This window comes from Simochromis diagramma, unplaced genomic scaffold (assembly GCF_900408965.1).
Source record: "Simochromis diagramma unplaced genomic scaffold, fSimDia1.1 OVJJ01000692.1, whole genome shotgun sequence".
Taxonomy (NCBI): Eukaryota; Metazoa; Chordata; class Actinopteri; order Cichliformes; family Cichlidae; genus Simochromis; species Simochromis diagramma.
The window spans coordinates 223,975-249,472 of NW_024387485.1; the positions used below are offsets into that span (position 1 = coordinate 223,975).

Consider the following 25,498-nt stretch of genomic DNA (forward strand, 5'->3'; position numbering starts at 1 on the left):
ACTTATGTATGAATTCTGGTTGTGTTTACTGACCTCGAAACGATTTTATGTACACGGCGCTTGAAAATCTGTCAAATGTTTTAGTGCGACTTTGCTAAGCTACGAACCCGCACCGCTTGATGGATTGTCGGAGCATTACGGCTATCGTAGGCAGGAGCCTCGTGGAGTGATACGTACTGTGCTTCAACATGATATTACCGTATTGTGTGTGTTTAACCTCTTTTTAAGTTTTGTGGATATTATACATGGTTATGCTGAGGATATGTCGGCCAGTTTCCACTGGAAATGCCTTTTGGTTAAACTGTCAGCGAGGAATTTGCATTTGCACTGTTAAATTTTATATAATTTTAATGCACATAAAAAACAGCTGCTTGTTTAAGTGAAAATACATTGATGGGTTTTTTTTTTTGCACTAATAAAGTTGTGGAGTCGTAAAGTATTTTGTCTAGTGTCAATTATATCGTCAGTTATATCGTTATCGCAAATTTTCAAATGTATATCGTGATAAATATTTTTGGTCATATCGCCCTGCTCTAATCCAGAGCACCTTTGCAGCTTCCAAATAAGGACAAATCTCAGACATTTCAGTTTCAAATTTGACAACAATTCTGAAACAAAATAACAAATTTGACCACATTAAAAAAATGAACTGTTGGGCTGATCAGTGATCAAAGAACAGTGTTAACTGCAGTGTCTACACTGGAGTCCAGCTCAGCCGATAGTAAACCATTCCCATGATACTTAAGAGGCCATGTGTCACATGTGTAGCACACAAACAGACACAGTAACTCCACCACAGCATTACTGTTATTCTCACATTGGTGCAATCAGACAGCCCCCCTCCCCCCGTGCACTTTATTAACATTAAACTGATGGGGGTTGGGGGTTAGCCCTGTGCAGAGCTTTTCTGTCACTTTCTGAAACAAACCATTAGATTTTCCTCTTTATTGCTTATTGAAACCTGATCGAGGTCTTCCAAGAGAAGCAGTCAGAAAACATTATGGTTACAAAGCAAATCTGAGCTCTCTACAAGATCAGGTCAGAAAGAACTTTTTTTCCTACTATGAAAGTCTTTTGTGCTCAGTGGAGCTCTTAAAAATTCAAAATAAAAATATAGTTCAATGCAATCCCCTCCTGCTTCTGCTTGCCTGAAATTGGAAGCAGTCACATCGCATATAAGCTGAAAGCAAAATCAATTTCTAAGAAATCAAAACAAAAGAAAAATCTATGCAGCTCAGACGTGCGCTCAGGTTTAGGGCCTTACCTTAGAGGAGTCAGGAGAACCAGCAGCTCATCCTGCAGAGAAACACTAATCCGTCTGAGGGAGCAGAGTTAATGCTTCTTCTCACACTGGTATCCCAACAACAGCTGATCTGAATACGAAGAGGCCAAGCACGCCGACAAAAGACCCTGCCGGCACCTCCCGTGGCTAAAGCACCTCACCCCCACACCCTAAACAACCCCCCCTGCCTGATCCTGCATTCACATGGCCCTGCCTGAGTCCAGCACCCCCGACTTAGGCCATCCTGAAGCCAGGGGCATGCTGGGACGTCGCTGGTGGACATCAGCCATGGAGGAGTCACAAACTGAGCAAAGTGAAGCTCATCATGAATTGTTTTTGGACAAATGCTCCCAATAACTCTATAAATACTTTTTTAAATCAAAATTTGAAAACACAACCATCACCTCTCATCCACAAACACAACCAGGGCCAGCCTTCACAACAAAACCACTCTCTCCATTCTTATCAAACTGACAGACTGACTCACTAAAAGTCATAATTTAAAAAATGAACTGTATTAAACTGAATGGATTTGTTTTTGAACTTGAATTAAATCCCAAAGTTTACAAAACTGTAGAAAAACTGTTTAAAGGCAACACAACAACGCGTGCATGACGCTGAACCCAGATCAGGAATGTGGGAGAAAAAGGTTTGGACCATTTCATCTGTACCAGAAAAACAACACAAAAAACAACAACCAGCCTAAATCCTTCAGCCTTGCATACACAAGTTTTGGTTTTCTGACCAATAAAAAAAGTGATTTTTCTACCTGCTGCAGTTCAAGCAGGTCAAACCCAGAACAGAAGTCATGAACAGACACATTCACAGTTCATCCAAGATCCAGATATGAAGCCCTTTGTGTTTCTGACTCTGTGTCTGTTTGGATTAAAAACTTAGCCTTACATAAAATGTATGATTTCAGATTTCAGAGAGACAGACTTGAATTAATTAGGAGAATGAAATGACTATACTACACTGATTTCTTCAGCATTCCACTGCTTTGTACAAATACACCACAGATTAAAAGTACCAGGATGTGTCTCTTCATCTCTTAATTCAGATGTTTTTTTTCCTACAGCCAGCTCACAGATTTGGGCAAAACTTATTTAAGACTTCAGCATCACTTCTGACCATAAAACCACCCCCAAAACACTACAAATATAGTTTAAGTTTAAGGGTGGTGGGGCCGGGGTAAACCTACACTCTAGCTAACTCTAGCTACTTACTGTATGTGCTAGCTGGTGAGAATAATTTCATTTTAATATAATTTAACTCTTTTCTTCCATTTAATAGAACTTCAAATGTTTCTGTGTTGTTGTTGTAATAAAGCAGTAGCCAAAACTTTACACCTAAAGGAAAATGAAAGGTAACAAGAACAGCACTTCTATCTTATGTGGATTTCAATACTGCATTAAATTACATTTAAAACATCATGTTGGTATAAAAAAAAAAAAACGATAGATGATCGTAAACGATGCACAACAGACCCGATCGCATGTTCGGTACACTGCTTTTACGCTGTTGACTTAGACATGCGGCTGCAGCTTTACAGCCTACACACACATCATCATCAACAACAAAAACAACAACAACAACAACAGGACCTAGCTTATTCTGTTTTAAGCTGTGGTGTGATTACTGATGCTGCTCAGGTACATGCGCATCACCCGCAGCCGTGCCGCAGACCACGCCCCGCCACAGTGATGACAACAATAATACTAATAATGCACTTTATAGACAAAAATTGCTTTTTCACAAAAAATTATTGATAATAATTAGTAAAAACATATCTAGGGCTGCAACGATTCATCGAGTAATTCGAATAACTTAGTTATAAACATTCTCGACACAAACTGTTTGCTTTGATATTTGGCGCAACACGAGGCTCGGTAGCGCGTCACCGGTTCACCCAGGTTTGCGACTACAAACCAGACCTGCAATAGAAAGGCATTTCGGCGCAACGAAGCCTCCACTTTTAACGTAACAGCAGCAGTGATGATGACGCTGGCACAGTTTGAGTCTGCTCACGCAGCACGAAGAGCGAATACCATGTTTATGTCATGCAGCGTGCTAAAGGCTGACTGCAGCCATCATAGCTTACATGGAAGGACAGGGCCGTGTCTAAAGGGGGGCATGGAGTGTACTAGACCATCGGTCACCAACCCCAGGTAAACCAATGAGCATTCATTCTGAAAAACCTGTTTTTTCTACTTTGAATATTTATTATTGACAAAAGTATTTCTTATCCACTTACTCGATTAATCGATGGAATAATCGACAGCTGCAACCCTAAAACTACGCATGTATTAGAAAGTTTAGATAAGAACTGAACCTAAGAAACTTTACTATTTATCTATTTCTCTGCTTATTTGTGGAATAAAACAGCCTTTTATGCATTTCATAGACAGCTTCATTCATTCATACCAACTTCCAGTGATTTATTGCAGACTGAGACGAGCAGCAAACTAGCATAAAATGAAGAATAACTCAGTAACCTTGCTGTAAGGTTTAGTGATGAGCATAACATGTGCCTGACAATGCACTTTTAACCCACTAGTCATGATTTCTTTTTTAATACGTATGTCCTCTCACGTCACCATTTCCATTTCCACCAGCTTTTTAACTGAATGTGTTATCAAGTCCAAATGACCGTATGAGGGCATACACTCAGGCAGTACGTCTGAAAAACAAGAAGTAGTTACTTTAGCAGACAAAACGTCACGTAGCCCATTACTAAGAAGGGCTTTTAACAACACTGTGCGAGTCACACGGTGCCGTGTGAATTTCAAATTAAGCAGGAGAGAACAAATGTGACAGTTTGGGTTTTTTTCCCTTTGTAAACACAGTTGTTGAGGTGGAGGATCCACTACACAGACACACACACAGACACACACACAGTCACACTCCACAGGAATAGGAGCGCAGGCAGAAAAACAGCAGTGTCCTCTATAAAAGGCATGAAATCAGAGTCGGACTCCCACGTGCAGTTCGGAGCTGAAGGCGATTGGAGCTGCAGCAGGATTGTTCCGCTCTGCTTCACATTATGAAGGAAAGGGAGGAGGAGGAGGAGGCAGGTTAGACTCTATCCTGCTGCTGCCACCGGGATTCAATCAGTAATTTGATGTTTGACCAATTATGTCAATTCTCTATTATTCTCAGGTAAATGCTGCCATAGTTAACACAGGACTAGTCGAAGAAAAGGTTGCTTTCACAATTCTAACGTCAAAATAAGATGTTTGACGACAAAACTGATCAGTGGTTGGAACTATTTCATCTTCACAGTTTCCACCAGTGTTTTAACCTGAAGACAAAACACAAAGTGACACAAACACACAACACACCACAATGTCTACGTTCAGTTAAGTCAGTCATTAACTAAGCTAATATAGCCTGCTAACAGAGACCAGTTCATTTCTTTGAGTTTATTATCATTTAGCCCATATTGTTATTATTTCATATCTGATTGGGTGAAGTGTGCACTTCCAGTGTTTTCTGCTCTACACGGTTATATTTGCTATCACGCTACAGTCAAGCTGCTAACTGAAAAACAGAAGCTCTTTTTGTTTTTACTATGATTTTTCTACCAGTCCTTAAAAAAATTAAATAGATTAAAATGAATAAAAATACCAAGTAGGACTTTTGAGAAACTTTAATTTCAGTCAAAAGTTCAACTTGTATGCTCATCATACACCGTGCATAACTTAGCTCCTGTTTGGCATTTTGACCCACGCACAGGAACAGAATCTCATTTCTTGAAATAAAAACTAGTGCAAACACAAAGATGAGCCCAGAGGACGCTCCTACTCATTTTAATTTAATTTAAAGAAAAGTCGTTTAAACAAGATTCCATACAGCAAGTTTCAAACTATATAAAAAAGAATCTCTTGGTGGTTTTATTCCATATAATCAGGCTAAGAAGAATGCTAACATGCAAGCTCTCCATCTTCAGAGCTCTAATGAGCTGAGCGCACTCTCAGCTGTACTTTCAATTATAAATAAAACTTCATGTTGTCTGTATATTCTGAAGTGGCCTCCAAATAACAACTACACACTGCACAGAGCTCTTCCACTGCAGGAACTCGAGGCAAGCACAAAGTGCAGCAGTCATTTACAACAACAGCCCCTAATCAGCTCTTTCAGCCTCTTTTTTTTTTTTTTCTTTTGACACACTTGTTTGTTGTTCGACCCTCAGTATTGGCAATTATAAACTTGACAAACAGCAGTCAGCCATGGAGGCGCTAAAACATTATCACAGCAAACAGATAATGACATGAAATCAATCATGACTGCAGCAGCATCGCTCACATGCACCCCAGCATGGGCAACAACTCTGCAATCGCCTCTGCAGCTCTGATGTAAGTCATGAAATGTTGTAACGAGGGAATGTGTAAAACCAGCCTGACGGGAACTGACTGCATAAGCACTATTATTAGCTTAAATAAATATTATAAGATATTAGAGGTAGGTAATGAAGCATGTCCAACGCTGTAAAGAACTACACAGCTGTGTTAGAATTACATGTAATGAACAAAGCCTATTATTTAAAAAAAAAGTTATGACTGATTATCTTCTTTATTTCCCTTTTATAGTTATCCCAATATTACAGTGGTCCCTCGCTATAACGTGGTTCACCTTTCACGGGCTCGCTATTTTGCAGATTTTTTTTGTGCAATTTTGCATGCCTTCTTTTTTGTTTGTTTTTTAACAGCACATTGTGTTCTGCGTCCTGATTGGCTGTAGACCATTGTCAATCAATCTTGCGCCGTGTCTCCTGCACAGCTTGTCAAATTTATATAAATCTTCGATCACTAGCAGTGTGACTCTGCTGTACTGTATGTTTGTAAGTTTTCTCCCCAACAAACAACAATGTCGATGAAACGTTTTGCACCGTCAAAGGCTCCTGCAGTAGCACCCAACAGGCAGAGGAAGATGCTAACCATCGCACAAAAAGACATGCTAAAGGAAGGTAGAAATTACCACATTTCCTGGATTATAAGGCGCATTAAGTGAAACCAAACAGTCAGATAAGTCAAACTTTACTCAACTCATTCTTCTTGCTTCCTCTACTTCCGTACCATTGATTCATTAATGTTGAATTCTCTGGCAGCTGCTCTATTCCCATGTTCTGGACCTGAAAACAGGGTTTGATCTTAGGTTTCATTCTATAATACTGGGCTTATTTTTATACGAAGGTTTGAACTTTGAGAGTTTAAACACGAGAGAAAAGTGTGAAAATGTTCATGCCTGTCTGAGAAAAGTGTATAAAGTGTGTAGTGCCTTAAAAGCCTTAAAACATCTATAATCATTGCAAAAAAAATAAAGTTGGCTACTTTGCGAATTTTACCCATCGCTGGTTATTTTTAGAACGGAACTCCCGCGATAAACGAGGGACTGCGGTATTGGACTCTTCGGACCATAAAAACTAAAAAAAAAAAAATGAGATGGCAATATTACTTGTATCCAATGGTCCATGAATTCATTTTGTTTTTCTCCATCTTTATAAATTAAAGCAAAAAGCTGAGTTTTAAATTATGATGATTTTAGATGACACACAGACCTTTTTTTCCCCTTTTTTTGACATGGACAAATCTTCTCTGAAATAAATATAATATATATAGTAAAAATAGTTATTATATTATATAATATGATTAAAATGTTAAAGAATTAGGTCAAAATAGGCTTCAGATTGTTTTAAATCCTTAGTTTCAGGCATATTTTTTCTGCTTTTGGCTAAGAATGAAGTCAGTGCCGCTCTCCAACTACCATTAAAATATTTTACTTATGAAAGGCAGCCAATCAGAAGGCATAAAAGCAGAGGCAAGATTTAAACTTGTTTACAAAGAGAAAATGAACTAAGGGCTGCAGGAAAGTCTGGTATATATTCTGAACTGTGAATCATGAAAAGCTTTTCTGGTAAAATTAAAAAACAACAAACTGGAGCTAGAAATGTTAAAGCATTTGGAGAAAATAAATGACCATTATGAGTTTTTAATGTATACGTTCTTGTTTCAGATAAACAGTGGAACGCATTTATTGCCTTTTGATTATCATCGACTGGCAAATCTTAATGGGATTTTGCACAGATTACTTATACAGCAATATACTAAGCAAACTAATGATTCACCCATATGCACTAGTTCTACTACACTGTTTATACGGTCTTAAAAATGATACAAAAGTGTGATTGTTGGGTGAAAATACAGAAGATGGAGGTAAAACGTAAAAAAGAAGCCCGCTGACTCTTAATTGCCTCTTGGGGATAAATAAAGTCTCTCTGATTCTAATTTGATGAACATTTTCTGCAGAGTGTGGTCCGCCCCCCCTACATCAGAGTGTGGTCCGGAGTGGTCCGCCCCCCCCTACATCAGAGTGTGGTCCGCCCCCCCCTACATCAGCGTCCATATTGATTTTATTTTTAAACATCTTGTTGCACAACAGAGCAGCAGAGGCGGAGGGCCGGACGAACCCACGAGTTCGAGTTAAAGGAGAGATTCACCAGCTGAAGAAATTATTGAACAGAACTTTAGCACTATGCCTTCTGGTGATGGTGTTCATTAAAAAAAGAAAGAAGTGTGTGTGAGTGTGTGTTTGGGGTGGGGGTGGCTAATATCTCCTTCTGCTTGGTCAAACACGTTATTTATTCCTCATTGTGTGTGGCCACAGGCCGTAACTATATCTGTAATTACCTACACTGCCATCAGGTGGGGTTAATAGAGAAACCATTAGCAAAAAAGTGGATGAACGCAGGCATAGAGGGGAACATCGCTGCAAAGACAGTGAAAAGAAAAGTAGAGGAGAATGCTACCAGGAGCATAATTAGCCGATATTAGTCATTAATTCAGCTCCTTTTGAATGTGCCCATTACCCTGCTGCTTACTGCTTGAACCAGGTTAGCAATTAAAACAGGATTAAACTCATTTAAAAAGGAATCTGATCTTCTTTTTCAAAAACATTGAGCAGGATAAGGCTAGTCTGCATTTTTCTCAGTACTTTTCCTTCCCAGCACCAAACTCTCTGCTCTCTATTAAAGATGCAAACCTCAAGACTCTGGTCCATAATGAATGCATTCCATTAGACAGACCATAACTAGACATTCTTTAAGAGGAGTACATATATTTTCAGTTTTATTCTTTTCCAATAGCTCAAATCTTTCACATATGTAATTAAAGGAGAAAGAAGAACTTCAAATGTTGAAATTTCCTCTACATTACAAAAGTTTATGGTTCACAAACGCAGACAAAATCTATTTTAACTCCATCAACTGCATTAGCTGCAGAGTACATTAGACCACGATCTCTGCAGAGCTCCTAATGACATTATTGTTCTGGATTATACTTTTGAAATATTGATCATATTCTAATAGTCCACTTTTCAGTTTAACACACAATAGATCAGAAAGAGCTCATTAGAGGTTTCGTACTGCAGAAAATAACATTTCCATCTTTATTTTGATCATAAATCAAGTTTGAGTGTGATATCAATACTGTGAAAGGCTCCATCCACGGAGTAACTAGCACAGCCATCAATCAGAAATACAATTTGGCTTCATTAACGTGACTGCATTCTGCCATTCAGACATGAATCACTTAATGTTCTTAATGCTCTTCATGTCTTCATTCAGATATTCCCATGACATCAACACGAGACATTATTTACCGTTTTAGTAAAGAAGCTATCACACTGTCTGAACGTGATAATTACAGAGGCCAAATACTATAAACACTTAAGAACATATAACACTGTAAGTAAGAAGTCATTAAGTTGATTAAGATGTCCATCAGCTGTGCAATAAACTGACTCTTGTGTTGTTCACGTCACAAAGGTGAGCTGTCACTGTTAGCTCTGCGTACGTCCTATTTCCATGTTGAGGATAATTTATTACGAGTAACTAATGAACTTACAGCTGCTGTGCTGCGGCCGTAAATGTGAGTAATTCTCTTGCTTATGGAAGCTTATGGATAGACTGTACTGCTTCCAGAAAAAGCACAAAAAAACTATTTTCAGCTGCTGAAAAAAAAAAATCTAATTATAGTCAGAAACTGATGTCCACAAGGCTGCAGGCCCTGATGGCATCCCTGGGCGTGTTCTCAGAGCGTGTTCTGGGGAGCTTGCAGGAGTGCTGACAGACATATTCAATCTGTCCTTGGCCCACGCTGTGGTACCGGCCTGCTTCAAATCCACCTCCATCGTCCCGATACCCAAAAACTCCAACCCATCTTGCCTCAATGATTACCGCCCAGTAGCACTCACCCCCATCATCACAAAGTGCTTAGAGCAGCTGGTCCTAGCACACTTCAAATCCTGTCTCCCCCCCACCCTGGACCCCCACCAATTCGCATACCGCCAGAACAGGAGCACAGAGGATGCAGTCTCCATCGCACTGCACTCTGTCCTCTCACACCTGGACAACAACAACACCTACGCCAGAATGCTGTTTATAGACTTCAGTTCAGCATTCAATACAATCCACCCCTCACAACTCATCAGGAAACTGACAGACCTGGGCATCAGTTCCCTCATCTGCAAATGGTTACTGGACTTCCTGACCAACCGCCCCCAACATGTCCGGCTGGATAACCGCTGCTCATCTACAATCACGATGAACACCGGTGTACCACAAGGCTGTGTGATGAGCCCTTTCCTCTACTCCCTCTTCACCCACGACTGCAGACCTGCTGATGGTTCCAACACCATCATTAAGTTTGCAGATGACACCACGGTGATTGGCCTCATCAGTGACAACGATGAGGCCGCCTACAGGGAGGAGGTGGATCGTCTGGCTGAGTGGTGCGACAGAAACAACCTGCTGCTTAACACCGAGAAGACCAAGGAGCTCATCGTGGACTACAGGAGGAATGCTGACCCACATCCACCCATCCACATTAAGGGGACGGCTGTGGAGCGTGTGAGCAGCTTCAAGTTCCTGGGAGTCCACATCTCCGAGGATCTCACCTGGACGACCAACTGCTCCAAGCTGGTCAAGAAGGCTCACCAGCGCCTCTTCTTCTTGAGGACTCTGAGGAAGAACCACCTGTCCTCAGACATCCTGGTGAACTTCTATCGTTGCACCATCGAGAGCATCCTGACCAACTGTATAACAGTCTGGTATGGGAACTGCTCTGCCTCGGACCGGAAGGCGTTGCAGAGGGTCGTGAAAACTGCCCAGCGCATCGCCGGAGCACCACTTCCTGCCATAAAAGACATCTACAGGAAGCGGTGTCTGAAAAGGGCTGGGAAAATCATCAAAGACCCCAGTCACCCATCACATGGACTCTTCACCCTCCTGCCCTCTGGGAGGCGCCACAGGAGCCTCCGGACTAAGACCACCAGGTACCGGAACAGCTTCTTCCCCACAGCTGTCAGACTCCTGAACTCTGCCTCCTGACATCTGACCCACGTTAAACTCATGGACTGAACATACACACACCCACAATGGACAACTGTACCCTCAAACACACAATAATAACATGGACTGAACCACCACTCACAACCACTAGCACTTTATATAGCCTCTGTAGAAACTATCTACACCCTCACTTATCTTAACTGCACTACTGTATAGCTCTGTGTAAATAATCATTCTGTACATTCGATAATCTTTAATCCTACAACTGTTTACAACTTGCATAGTTCCCATTTCTGTATAGCTGTATATCTCAGATTCTGTAAAGTTATTTATTTCATATTCTGTATAGTTTTTCATATTTATATCCTGTTCATAGCCTGTACATAGCTTGTACTCACTACAGCCTGTACATACTTATAGTTATAGAATATTCACAACATACTTCATACCGTGTACATTATAACATACCATAATAGACCCATTTCTGTAATATACTCACATATCTATATTATTGCTAATATATATTGTAATATATCTATATCACTAAAGCACTTCTGGATGGATGCAAACTGCATTTCGTTGCCCTGTACCTGTGCATGTGCAATGACAATAAAGTTGAATTCTATTCTATTCTATTCTAAACTGACCTGAAAACTGTCTTGTGATTAAAAGCTTTAGTAAATTGTATCTTACAGATAATTTCTGTCTTTAATACATATGAAATCGTAGAGAAATATGAATACAGGGGAAATGGCCAAGTGTTAGGATTTGTCGAGGGCTGAATTGTGCCGGCTAGATAACTGGCTCAGAGGATCTCCAAAACTACAGCTCCTGCTGATTGGTCAGTATCTATCAAAAGAGGTCCAAGGAAGGACTGGTGGTGAACCAGAGACAGAGTCATGGGCGGCCAATTGATGCATGCAGGGAGCAAAAGCTGGCCCATGTGGTCTGATCCAACAATGAGCTACTGAAGCTCAAATTCTGAATGACAAGCAAGACAGACCCAGGACATGATGGAGAGGTTATATCTCTCGGATGGATGGATGCGTCACAGTTTGGCGCAGACCAGTCAGGGTGCCCATCCTGACCACTGTCTACCACTGAAAAAGTCAACACAATGACCACGTCAGAACTAGACCACAGCACAATGGAAGAGGATGTCCTGCTCTACTGAATCATGTTGTCTTTTAGGTCACGTGGATGGCCGGGTGTGCATTGCTTACTTGGGGAACACCTGGTACCAGGGTGCATTATGGGACGTTCTGCTGGGAAGCCTTGGGTTCTGCCAGCCATGTAGATGTTACTTTGACATCGACCTAAGCAGTGTTGGAGACCATGTACAACATGATGTAGAACATGATGGCTCTGGCTTCTTTCAGCAGGTTAATGAATCCTGCCACAAAGCACAAGCTGTTCAGGAATAGTTTGAGGAACACGACAAAAAGTTTTAAGTGTTGACCCAAATTCCCACATCTCAATCCAATCGAACATCTGTGGGATGTGCTGTACAGACAAGTCCGATCCGTGGTGGCCCCACCTCACAACTTACAGGGCCTAAAGGACCTGTTGCTAACATCTTGGTGTCAGATACCACAGCACGTCTTCAGGGGTCTAGTGGAGCCCATACGTCGATGGATCACCACAGCACAATATTAAGCAGGTGGTCCTAATTAGGGCTGCACGATTAATCGTTAGAAAATCGCGATCTCAATTCATACGTATGTGCGATCTCATTTCCAAATGACAACGATTAAAAAATAAAAAAATTTTTTAAAAAAAGACGACGACGATTGTACCGCATTTTGATCCGGGACGTACTCTGCATGAAAACAAGCGCTCACTCTTCCTGCTCAACAAATGACAAGGGCGGAGCCTTATACCACGTGATACAGAAGCTGTGCCGTGTGATGCTAAAATTAGCAGGGAAAAAACAACGGAGAGCACGTCAGGGATGACGAGAAAGTGACAGGAGAAAATCCGTCCCGGTCAACCACCCAAATATCAATAACGGGAACCTTATACAGCGCTTCCCTATACACGTCGAACTCCCGCAGGCACAAAGAAATTACTGAGGCTATCACTTATCACCTGACCAAAGCTATGGCTCCCATCAACACTGTGCAAAACGAGGGATTTAGGAAAATGATCAACACCCTAGACAAACGCTACACAGTGCCGTCCCGCAACTATTTTTCTATTGTTGCACTACCTGCTCTGTACACGCAGTGTCGAGCAACGGTGGAGACGGAATTTCAAGCAGTACAACATTTTGCGGCAACGACAAAACGTGAGACATTTGTTGTTTTTATGTTTATTTATTGTTTTTATGTTCAGTCTCAACTGTTACGAAGTTGATGTGCAGTTAATAAGTGCAATAAATATTTATACTGGAAAAGAAAATCGTGAGAGAATCGTGATCTCAATTCTAAGCCAAAAAATCGTGATTCTCATTTTATGCAAAATCGTGCAGCCCTAGTCCTAATGTTACACCTGATCGATGTAAAACGTGTTTGGTGATTCTGGAGTTTAGTTTTGGGTTTTGTTGTATCAATTTTACACAATAATCAATGACAATGAAGTCTTGCAAAACTTTACCTTCAAAAAAAAAAAAAAAAACTTTTGGTTACAGGGTGTCAATTCTGGCACCTTTCAAACTTTTGATCCCTTAATTCTATAAATCTGAAATTTTGAAGGCAAACTTTTTCGCTTTGCTTGTTTTTCCTGTGTTTTTTTTTTTTTTTCCACTCATTTAAAAATCATCATGGACCACAGTTAAAATAGCACAACTGTACCAACTTAATGTCTATAACCCAAGTATTTAATTACATTTTAAGAAGATCCAGTTTCCTCAAACAAATGTCTGGAACATCGTAAGCTCTACATGTAATATGATTCAATGCAATATATTTTGAAGTACCCTTCTGTCATTATATCGATGTTTGTAGTCAACAACAGCTGTCAAATAAAGCAAAGAAAACACTTTTCAACAATATTTAAATGACGTTAATATTATGTAAATATTAATTGTAACAATGAGCAGGAGAGCTCTAATAACTTTAAAATGTATTTCCTCCGTTTCAAGTAAAATAAGATTTGCATTCATAAATAACATTTTTAAAACAAGTTGAAAAAGTTTCCCCATAACGACATCTAATGTATAAACCATCTCGGCTTCCCCGACAAACCAATGTGTAAATGTCGTCTTCTCACAGAGTTTTCGGTTTTCGCACACGCTCTGAATAATGCATTGCATGCCATTGGTCTGTGCTGTCTATGAACATACATACTGTAAAGACAAAGGCAGAGGCCGTGCAGATTAAAAAAAAGAAAAAGCATATATTACAATTTGCCTGATGAGGCTCTGGACGTCTGCAAGACTGTGAATCAGATCTTGCCAATGACACATAAAAAGACTAGAACTAACATTGAAACTAACAACTTGTGATAATTTGGTGATATATAACATATATAATATACAATAAAAACTTCAATTTCAATTTTAATTAGAAAACACAAAAACTATAATAGCTCTGGTGAGCACATCCTTTGTAAGATGAGGAAAACTACTCCTTTTATACTAAAATGGTTTATGTCAGTATATTCCAAAAGTTAAACACCTTGGATTATAAACCTCATTCAGACTAAACACTCTTCGCTTCTTTAATCAATGAAATATTGAACCAATGCAACAGTCTAAAGGAAGCTCTTCTCGGATCATGATATCAGATGCACCAACCTGGGATACTACAGCATAGCAACGATGTGGAACTTACTGAGACAGACACAAGCATTACATTGCATCATTATTACTGGATGCATATTATACTTCTTGTCCCTCAATCGACTGGACTACAGAGACGACTGCTTCCAGCAATCATTTCTAACATATTTTAGCTTCACTTCTGTGCAAGTGGGTGGAAATTATGAAGCAACGATGATCTCCTGCATTTCTTCTAATCCATCTGAAACATTAATGGGAAACTAAGAAGCTGAAATGTACACTTGCTTTTATTTAAGCCTCATGCAAATAGACGAGGAATAAAAAAATAAAAAAAATCACACCTCTGCACAGTTGTTCTTAAATTCACTAGTTCATTTTTTTTAATTTGTTGTATTTCTATTTGTATTTTTTTTTTTAAATTCATGTTATTTTCATTTCCTCCCACCAGATGACCTTTGATGACCTTTCCATGTGACTGATAGAAGTCACATCAGATTTGAAGAAATTGAACGCAGTCATCAGGAAACCATCAATTTTTCCTAACAATGAGGTTGCCAACCTATGTTTACTCTCGTGTGACTGAGCTGCTGCTTTACAGACTTTACAGTCAAAACAAGGTAACACAAAGCTGTCTCATACACTTCCAGGCCACACTGGACTTCAATTAGTACACCAGTAATTAGGGCTGTTCGATAAAACGATATATATCGGATGACGATATAAAAACGTCTATCGTTTCATTTTACGCTATCGTTTGTTTCGTGGTGTCGCAAAATAAGCTGTTTATGGCAATATTTTTTCATGGTTTTGATGTCACTGTAGTGGCTATATTAATTTCTTAAAGTTCTCTCTTCTTGTTATATTTAATATAACCATACTACGGATGGACAATCGCCTGTTTTTATTAGAGGTGGGAATCACCATACATCCCACGATACGATATTGTCACAATACTTAACGCACGATACGATATTATTGCAATTTTTTAAAATATTTTGCGATATTCAGATTCTGTACATAGAGGTAAACTTTATCAATATTCATTTTATCTAATATCAAAGTCTCACTCTCAGTCTTTCTCTCATTTCAGTCAGTTTTATTGTTGACAAACTGAACGGTTTGTATTACAGTCTAGTCCAACTTAATTGAATGCAACCATCTGGTACAATTATAGCTATTCTGAACTATGCAATTTATGAAAACTATGCAGCCCATTCAGAAACTGAAGAATTTGAAAGTAAATTAAAACAAAATATAATTTTACATTAAATAAAAAAGTTTTAAACTTAATTAAAATAAAACATGTCTTAAATTAAAATAAGTAAACTGTCATGTTTATTGCTGCCCCAAAAAAAGTTAAACACATTTGGACAGTGAAGGAATGTCAGGATTCTTGCTCAGAAAAAGGAGCTGATCAACATGCTCTGAAGTCAGAGCATGTTCCAGTCCACGAAAACTTTTTTTGTAACAAAATATCGATTTCTGCTGTCCCTGTATCGATACATTATTAGCAAACAAAATATCACGATACTACACAGTATCGATTTTTTCCCCCACCCCTAGTTTTTATGCGTTGTGGTTAACAACAATGACGGTAACACCATCGCGTGTCCGCTTGTTTATGTTCCACATAAACCTTTCACAATAAAGCTCAAGATCCTGTTGAGACTTTTCAAAATAAACTGAATCACGTGAAAGAGCAGATTATTTACGGATGAGAATTAAAAAAGAGCCGCCAGGTGCTAAAAAATAAACCTTAGACTCAAACGTTAGAACAGGCTTTTCCCCGCAGCACGCCATGTAATAAATACTCACAAAGAAAACGGCGGCCGTTACAACTTATGTCTAAAAATGTATTGTTTCATGCATCGGTTAAAACACTCGACTCCAGCTACATGACGCGCAGCTGGAAACACTTCACGCAAGACGAGCTGCCCGAGATTCACAGAATTTACAGAAAATGTTACATTTTTGTGATTTATATCATTATCGGATGATAGATGTCTTATATCGGGATATGAGATTTTGGTCACAGCCCTACCAGTAATCACGAGTAACCTTCAGCAGCCCTTCTACAGCCACAATATGCTACAAATATTAGAATAAGAAAATAATCATTAGCCAATAGCAATTTAAAAAAAAAAATAAATCAATAAATCTATGCTACATTATATTTATCAATGAACTGATTTATTTAAATGTTCAACTAACATCCATAACTGGGTTTGACAATCTTCAAAGTTCGATTTTTTATTTTATTTTAAATTCTCACTAATTCTAATTCTCAGTGTATTTCAGGTCCTGACAGAAACTTACTGGATAACAGTTTTCTTTGATGAAAATATGCTAAAACATTTGCTCTTCACTAATGTACACATCTGAAACTCTCCAGATATTCCTGCAGAATAAATGCGGCACAGCTGTAATTTCTTTGTAAACATTATTCGTTTCTTTACCACACAAATCCTCCGCTACCTCGTCGTCCTCCTCGGCTTTCTTTATGACTAAATAGAGATTCAGCCATCTGTCACCAGAGTCACATGACATCATGCGCTGGTCACAATCATACGTGTGCATGGAACAACAGCAATTATTCAGCCTGTTGAGCTGCTGAGTGAGTCGCAGCATTTTCGAGAACATCAATACACTGGTGTTATTCACCGGACTAATGAGCCTTTTCATTAGAATCACACATCACTAGAGGATGACCCATGCAGCACCCACCTAAGGTCAACTCAGATAAACATATATAGTGTCTGAGCATGCAAACAACAACCAAACCTTTCAACAGTTATATGTTCAGCACCAACACCACCAGCTGCCTCTCTTATACCTGATTTAGACTTCTGCGAGGATCTTTGTAGAGGCTACAACTACAACTAGGGCTGGGTCATATTATACCTTTCATGGTAATATGAGTACAATGTTAGGCAATGATAAGAAAGTGAAATAAATGTGCAGTCAGGTACACAACAAAGCACAAGTTTTTGTAGTACATGCAAGCGGGCCATCGTGGCGCAGGGAGGAAACACGACAAACCTATTTCATCATTTGAAGCAGAAGCGCTCGTTGGAGTACAACAACTAATAAAGTTGTGGAGTTGTAAAAGGATTTTGTCTCGCATCAATTATATCATCAATTCTATCGTTATCACAAATTTTCAAATATATATGGTGAGAAACATTTTTGGCCATGTTGCCCTGCCCTCGCTACAATGTAACCACCTACGCAGCCAATATCGTTCCAGGCAGTTATGCTTTTGCTGGGAAATAGCGCACACATGCACATGAATACCCATTCATGTCTGTGTTGTAGGGGTCTGTTATATTCTAGGAATGTAACATTCTGCGATTATTATTATGAATCTCACAATAATGCAAGAGTGAAGAAGAGAGAAAAGAAATTGCCTCGATGGACAAGTAATCACCATCAGTGACGATGACAATCATCAATCTCTCGATGTTGTTCATGTTTGCCCGTGAAAGGGTGTAGAGGTGTTTTTCCCACTGACAGAGTTCCCAGAACGGAGGCATCCTATCAAAAATATTTACTGCAGATTGAGCACAGTGCTCCTGATCAAACTAATCTCCCTACAAGAGATCTTCAAAAGGGACTTACAATATTGGTTAGGATGTGCCCTTCAATATACCTGATGTTCCCTCAACTAGCCTCACTAACCGAGATATTAAGTTAAAGTGCTTGATGCGAAGTGTGAAATGGTTCTGAGGCGGCCGTAACCAAACGTAGTCATCAGGAATTCCAGACATATTCTTGAAGGATTTTGGAAAATATGTTAACAACATTTTTCCTCCACTTCCTGGATGGGAATGGGAGTGTCGAGTCAGTGAAGGCAGCAGGAGCAAAGTCCTACTGCTGCTAGCGCCTCTCACACACACACACACACACACACACACACACACACACACACACACACACATATATATTGCACAGAGAACCTTCTAACAAGTGATGAATAATTAAATGCTGCTCTTTAAAACACACAGGAGAAGAGTTCACCTGTTTTATTAAAAAGACAGAGATGAGAAGCAGGGTAAAAGAGACGGTGGGCAGACAGAGACACGAGCAGCCAAAAGGTCGGACTTTTTAAACGCTTACTCCAGTTTGTCTAGGAGCTCTCCTTTGTAACAAACACAGAGGACAGCGCAAACAAAAGAGAAACTGACGACATGGTTCATCGGACAAATGGCAAACTGGACAGTGTCTCTTGAAGGAGGCAGCAAGATTAGAAGGAAGCAGAAGCAGCCAAGTGTTTAAAGAAGTAACAGCTGTCACAACGGGATCCCAGAGGTAGACGCCATAGTTTTCAATATCATACTATGACAAATACAGGCTTTTTTTGTGTTCCAGATTGGGTCAGGAGTTGGAATTTACGAGTTACTAGCTGGAAGCTATCGTGTGTTTGAGCCTCGCTAACCCATATGAAGAGCACTGACCAGGCGCTGAATGTGCTAGAGCTGTGGACAAATGAACAAGTACTGCTAGTGATGCATGAAGGGCTCTACCTTTGCTAAGAAGCAAAACAAATCATGTTTCTGGTGCCTCTGGGTGCAGTTCCAGAGTGAGGTTAAAAGGTGCACAAGGCAGACTAGAGGATGGGCAGTAATGCTGTTGCTGTATCAGAACTAAAAAGGAGGAGATTTAGAAAAATTTAGGTTTTCCCTGACTTACAATCATGAGCTCTGGGGAAATGACTGGACGAACGGGACTAAAGAATCCTGAGGAGAAAAATAGGATTTCATGTGGCCTCAGAGCGCCACAGGAGGAGATGGGCATCTAGACTATGTTGAAGAGCTTGCTGTCCTGCCTGGATGCCCATCCAGACTCCATGCAAGTCACAAAATAAAATACAAAGCTGAGCATCTTGCAAAAAACACTTGATCCTGCAGTTCCCCTCAGCTCAACATACCACTCCCAGGTATTTTGTTTGTTTGTTTTTTTTAAAGAAAAAAAAAAAAACCCATCTTGACTGGTGTTGTGTTGGGACCACTAGCACCTAATCAGCTCAGGTCCATTTGTGTTACTTGTTAGTGTTTCCGATCAGGTAGCAGTCCCTGGTACCAGGTACTTTTTTAGTACTTGCTCGGCTGGAATCACAAGTGATCCGAGTCGATCTGAAAATGTGAGATCAACAGACTGCAAGCCAACAACTGACCCATCAATGATGTCACTCGATGAGTCATGAGAGTGGCTTGTTCCCAAAAATCAAAACTGCTCATTTTGAAATTCGGCAACGATAGAAACGGCTGCACGAAGACCGACACCATGATCACCGACTCACAAACACCCAGACGTCCTCCATTGTTCCGTTGCGTTTGTTTTGCAAGCAAAGACATCACAGGACTTTCGGCTGTAATGACCCAGGCGCACTGAGGTGGTCGCTCAGTCATAATGGAAAACAACAGAGACCGAGCAGAGTCGAGTCAAGCTGGGAAGGTACTAGTGGAAAAGAGGCATAAGCGATTCCTCAGTCCAGAGCTTGAAGTGGACACACCATGTTGGCCCAAATACAGAACAATTTCTGTTGCACTGACCCCAAGTGGCCAAAAGAAGAAGAAAGAAAATAACAAGTTTAAATTTGGTTTAAAAAAAATTGTAAATATTAACACAAAGCAGCTGTGGTTGAACTTTATACCTGAAATAAAATGTTTCTCCCTTTCATAATCTTTATTCCACCTGTGTGATATTTCATTTATCCCAGTCCAGGTTAATCTGGCCACACCTCTGGTTACTGGTAGTGAACCAAGTTGCATTTTAGTTCTCCAGATCCTCCCCAAGTCTGTTTCAGATGAACCATGAACCACTGAGGACAAGGGCAGCAGCTTCAGAACATTTATCCATCCACAGTGCAGCCAAACCAGAGGTCAGTGTGCACATGGTCATAAAGACATTTTAACAGGCTCAAGCAGCACTATGCTTTAATATTCAGACTCTCACATAGATAAAATAAATAAGACGCTATCAATAATACAATATGCACGGTCAGCTTTATCATACCGATGTATCTATGACTTCATTATTGCCTGCAGATTATATTCACATTAACTGTCTGATACAAACTGTAAAATTACTAAAACAGAAAAAAGAAAATTTTTAATTTATTCAAAACTAGAAAAAATAATGAGCAATGCAATTTACAGAAAGAAAATGCTTAAGCAATTCAGATAGCTGCAAATTAACTTTATGTCCAAGCACAGGCTGTCTGTAACTCAGTGCCTTACTTTATAACAAAGCCTCATATTTTAAAAGAACGACAAAAACATGTCATATATTTGACTAAAAATCGTTTTGTGGTTGTTTTTAGTGGGCTAGCACTCCAAATGTACTCAAAGTTCAAGAGCTTCAAATATGAAATAAAGCGCGCTGCAGCGGTCTGATGGAGCCGGTTGCGTCTACAGCAGCTGTGCGTTCTTTTTATTTAAGGATTATGCATCCACGCAGAAACTGGGACGATGTTCGTGACCTTAGGATTTGAATGTTATTCAGCGTGATACAATGTGTAACGGCTCCATCGAGAGGCACACTGCGAATTTAAAGTAATAGCATGAAGAAGTGGAAGGTGATGTGTGTGCGCGCACAGGAGTAATGGTGGTGCGTGTGTGTTTGTGTGTGTTTGGGGAGGGGGGGGGTTGAACATGGCTCAGAGAAAAAGAATGTTGCTCAATTACACCTTATCCACCAATCAAGTCACATGGAGATGACTTAGGCACGCGCGCGCTCGATAGCAGACATAATCCACGACAGGCAGCATTACACGTCAGTAACATCAGAGATTTGAAATGTTGGCTGTGATCCCTCCTGAGTCACATCACAGCCCGCTGCTGCTCGATCTGCCACACGGAGTGCAAACCTCCCTTACCTGCGTCTCAACTTCTGCTCGCTGTTACTTCCACTGTTCTGCTGTTCTTGGCCGCAGTCGCTCTATATCCTAATCCAGCGGATTTGTAAACCATTCAGAAATCCGTTCAGAGTCGAGCGGAGAGCTCAGCGGAGGACGAAGGAGCAGGTGGCATCGTCTCCGGTCCAGAAAGCGTGCCTGTGTGTAGTGTTTGTGCGTTTGGGGAGAGACGCTCCACGTTAACGGCTCAGTAAATCTGTCCTCACACGACGGAGCGACGAGGAGAGCCAGGTGGTCGAGCACAAATCCCGCGCCGAGGTTGCCGAGCTTTATCGGCCGAGTCCAGCCTCAGAGCGCTGCACCCTGTCTGGGTAAGAAGCGCGGGGGCGCTGCGGCTGTCAGATCCGGTCTCTGTCGGTTCGCCACACGCTCGTGAGCAGAGGAGTACCGACGATCCCTCCTTCTCTCTGCTCCTCCTGAAAAATAAGGGGAGGTGGGCAGTCTTCAGCAGCCCCCACCCCCTCCTGTCCCCCGACGTGAGGACAAACTCCGCCCTCCCCACACAAGCTCAGCCAATAGGAACTCTCTCGCTGTCTCTCGGCCACACACCCTCTCTCTCTTTCTTTGGCCGATTCGGCGACACAAAGGCTCCGGCTCCTCTCCAGGAGCAGCCTGCACGTATTCATCCTCTAAAAGGAGTAGACACGTACTCAGCCATACTCATTGAGCCGCACAACCACTTATGTCATCTGACCAAAGCACAATAAAGGGATTTCACAGCGTTTTAAAACTCACTTGCAACCTGTAGCTCAATTCAGTGCACAAGCATTTGACAAAAATAAACCCTGGAAGCAGATTCAACAAGTTCTGCCAGGGAACATCTGAAGAGCAAGAAGATACACAAGTGCAATATGAGATGTAATGCTCTGCTCTCTCTGGGTTTTCTAAGACTTTATCTTGAAATGCTTGGCGTTATCAGCTCAGTGTTGTTGGTATTTCTACATAAACTAGCTTTCTGTTCAGAAAAATGAAGCCAAGGGCCTTAAACTTCTATTTATTTGTAGGCCACCAGATGGTAATAGCTTTGGTACAAAAGTTCTACAGAGGTCTACCGGGAAAGGGCTTCTTCTTGACCTCTGTAATTGCTTTGCAATGTTGCAGCCCCTTCCTTGTCTTGTCTTCTTTGTCACTTTGGGTCATACCAAATAAAAATGCAGTCTAATTTGTTAATGTTGGTCATGTTTCAAAAAGTAGGATTAGCCATGTTATCTTGTGCTTGCTCATTGGCTTCAACGACTTCCCATCACAAAAAGTGCGCAGTATTTGAGACTGCCCAAACCGAGCAGCAGCCTCCAGAGCTGCACTTTAATGGTCACTTTTACTGATTAAGGTTCCTAACTGGGTGAAGTAACCCAGAAGTATCGTCATGGCAACCTAAGTGTGAGATGATGGTTCTGTAAATAAAGATAAAAAATAAAGTGAACTGAAGGTTTTAGTGTAACTCAGTTTGACTTGGTCATGGGCTCAGTTTGATACTATATGACCATCTTTCAGGATTTTAATGATTTTATTTGACAAGTTAAAGTGGATAATCACCTCCTAGTAAGAAAGAATATACGAGGGGAGCATGCATATTCATTTTACTGAACTAAAACAAAAGCCAAGCAAATAAACTGCATTCCCTCCACTGTCACTTGAGGCTCGCTTCAACAGTGAATTCATATAGATTCCATTGTTAAAATATTCACTAAGCACTTTTGGTCTCAGCGGCATTTCCCTCCTTCATAACAACTTCCTGAGGAATTTCATTAACACTTATTCATTTGTATTTTCCTGAGGCTTAGAGTTAGAGGCCCGACTGCTCTGCTTGCTGGCATGAATTCAGCTCTACTAATTGAAGTAGCTGAACTGGACTTCTCGTTTGTGTTTCTGTTTGTGTTATTGGTGCCTTTGGAGAATTTCAAAAGGAATTATCTGAATTAAAGAAAAACTTAAAGCAACCGATTAGCTTAAGTTTTTTAAGTTTATGAAGCTGAAGCTTATCAGCACTCCAATATTTAGATTTCAGTTGACATGTTCCATTTAACTAAAATAAAAGTAAAATGTTTAATAATTAAATTTATAAATATTTAATAACTAAAACTTTTCATTCATGTCTCTTATGTCAATAAGTTAATAATTTAAAAGGAACGAGTACAACAGAGTTACAGTGGGGCAAAAAAGTATTTAGTCAGCCACCGATTGTGCAAGTTCCCCCACCTAAAATGATGACAGAGGTCAGTAATTTGCACCAGAGGTACACTTCAACTGTGAGAGACAGAATGTGAAAAAAAAATCCATGAATCCACATGGTAGGATTTGTAAAGAATTTATTCGTAAATCAGGGTGGAAAATAAGTATTTGGTCAATAACAAAAATACAACTCAATACTTTGTAACATAACCTTTGTTGGCAATAACAGAGGTCAAACGTTTACTATAGGTCTTTACCAGGTTTGCACACACAGTAGCTGGTATTTTGGCCCATTCCTCCATGCAGATCTTCTCGAGAGCAGTGATGTTTTGGGGCTGTCGCCGAGCAACACGGACTTTCAACTCCCGCCACAGATTTTCTATGGGGTTGAGGTCTGGAGACTGGCTAGGCCACTCCAGGACTTCCAAATGCTTCTTACGGAGCCACTCCTTTGTTGCCCGGGCGGTGTGTTTTGGATCATTGTCATGTTGGAAGACCCAGCCTCGTTTCATCTTCAAAGTTCTCACTGATGGAAGGAGGTTTTGGCTCAAAATCTCACGATACATGGCCCCATTCATTCTGTCCTTAACACGGATCAGTCGTCCTGTCCCCTTGGCAGAAAAACAGCCCCATAGCATGATGTTTCCACCCCCATGCTTCACAGTAGGTATGGTGTTCTTGGGATGCAACTCAGTATTCTTCTTCCTCCAAACACGACGAGTTGAGTTTATACCAAAAAGTTCTACTTTGGTTTCATCTGACCACATGACATTCTCCCAATCCTCTGCTGTATCATCCATGTGCTCTCTGGCAAACTTCAGACGGGCCTGGACATGCACTGGCTTCAGCAGCGGAACACGTCTGGCACTGCGGGATTTGATTCCCTGCCGTTGTAGTGTGTTACTGATGGTGACCTTTGTTACTTTGGTCCCAGCTCTCTGCAGGTCATTCACCAGGTCCCCCCGTGTGGTTCTGGGATCTTTGCTCACCGTTCTCATGATCATTTTGACCCCACGGGATGAGATCTTGCGTGGAGCCCCAGATCGAGGGAGATTATCAGTGGTCTTGTATGTCTTCCATTTTCTGATGATTGCTCCCACAGTTGATTTTTTCACACCAAGCTGCTTGCCTATTGTAGATTCACTCTTCCCAGTCTGGTGCAGGTCTACGATACTTTTCCTGGTGTCCTTCGAAAGCTCTTTGGTCTTGGCCATGGCGGCGTTTGGAGTCTGACTGTTTGAGGCTGTGGACAGGTGTCTTTTATACAGATGATGAGTTCAAACAGGTGCCATTCATACAGGTAACGAGTGGGGGACAGAAAAGCTTCTTACAGAAGACGTTACAGGTCTGTGAGAGCCAGAGATTTTCCTTGTTTGAGGTGACCAAATACTTATTTTCCACCCTAATTTACGAATAAATTCTTTACAAATCCTACCATGTGAATTCATGGGGTTTTTTTTCACATTCTGTCTCTCACAGTTGAAGTGTACCTCTGGTGCAAATTACTGACCTCTGTCATCATTTTAAGTGGGGGAACTTGCACAATCGGTGGCTGACTAAATACTTTTTTGCCCCACTGTATGTTATCAGTTTAAGAAAACTAAGTGTATTGTATTGTTCACTTTTGTAATCTTTTTAAATTAAACAAAACTCAAAGATCTATATGAGGGAAACTCAAAAACATGTAGAAAAAACACAAAATGTAGAAAAACATCAATGCACCAAATACTGCAAAATTTAAAAGCGTAAGTACATTTCTTCAGTTCACCAATAACACACTGTATAGTTAATATTCAAGAAAAACACTTCTGACTGACTGGTGTCATGGCAGGGTGTTTACCACTGGGTGGCTGTAGCTCAGGAGGTAGAGCAAGTCACCTACTGATAGGAAGGTTAGTGGTTCAATCCAGAGGTGGCCCACACATGGGCCAGCATAAGGCCAGTTGCAGGCCCTGTGCTGCATGAACAGCTTTGCATGGTTCACAGTTCAAATTAATCCTTATTTAGCTCATCCTCCGCTGTCTGAAACAAGCAGTTTAAGCTTCAAGTCAAATATGTTCT

General features: G+C 40.6%; 1 protein-coding gene across 2 annotated transcripts in view; it reads right to left on the bottom strand.

The window, feature by feature from the left end:
* large2 (LARGE xylosyl- and glucuronyltransferase 2) overlaps nucleotides 1-22,096 on the bottom strand; it is a 139,619-nt gene extending 117,523 nt beyond the window's left edge. Inside the window, exons 1-2 of one of the 2 annotated variants that reach the window (XM_040016768.1) lie at nucleotides 22,085-22,096; nucleotides 21,227-21,532 (exon numbers count right to left, since the gene is read on the bottom strand). The gene's annotated coding sequence lies outside the window, so the exon portion shown is untranslated. Of the gene's footprint in view, nucleotides 1-21,226; nucleotides 21,690-22,084 lie in introns of those variants that run through there. The other variant, XM_040016767.1, reaches the window with a different exon arrangement.
* Nucleotides 22,097-25,498: the final 3,402 nt, after the last annotated feature.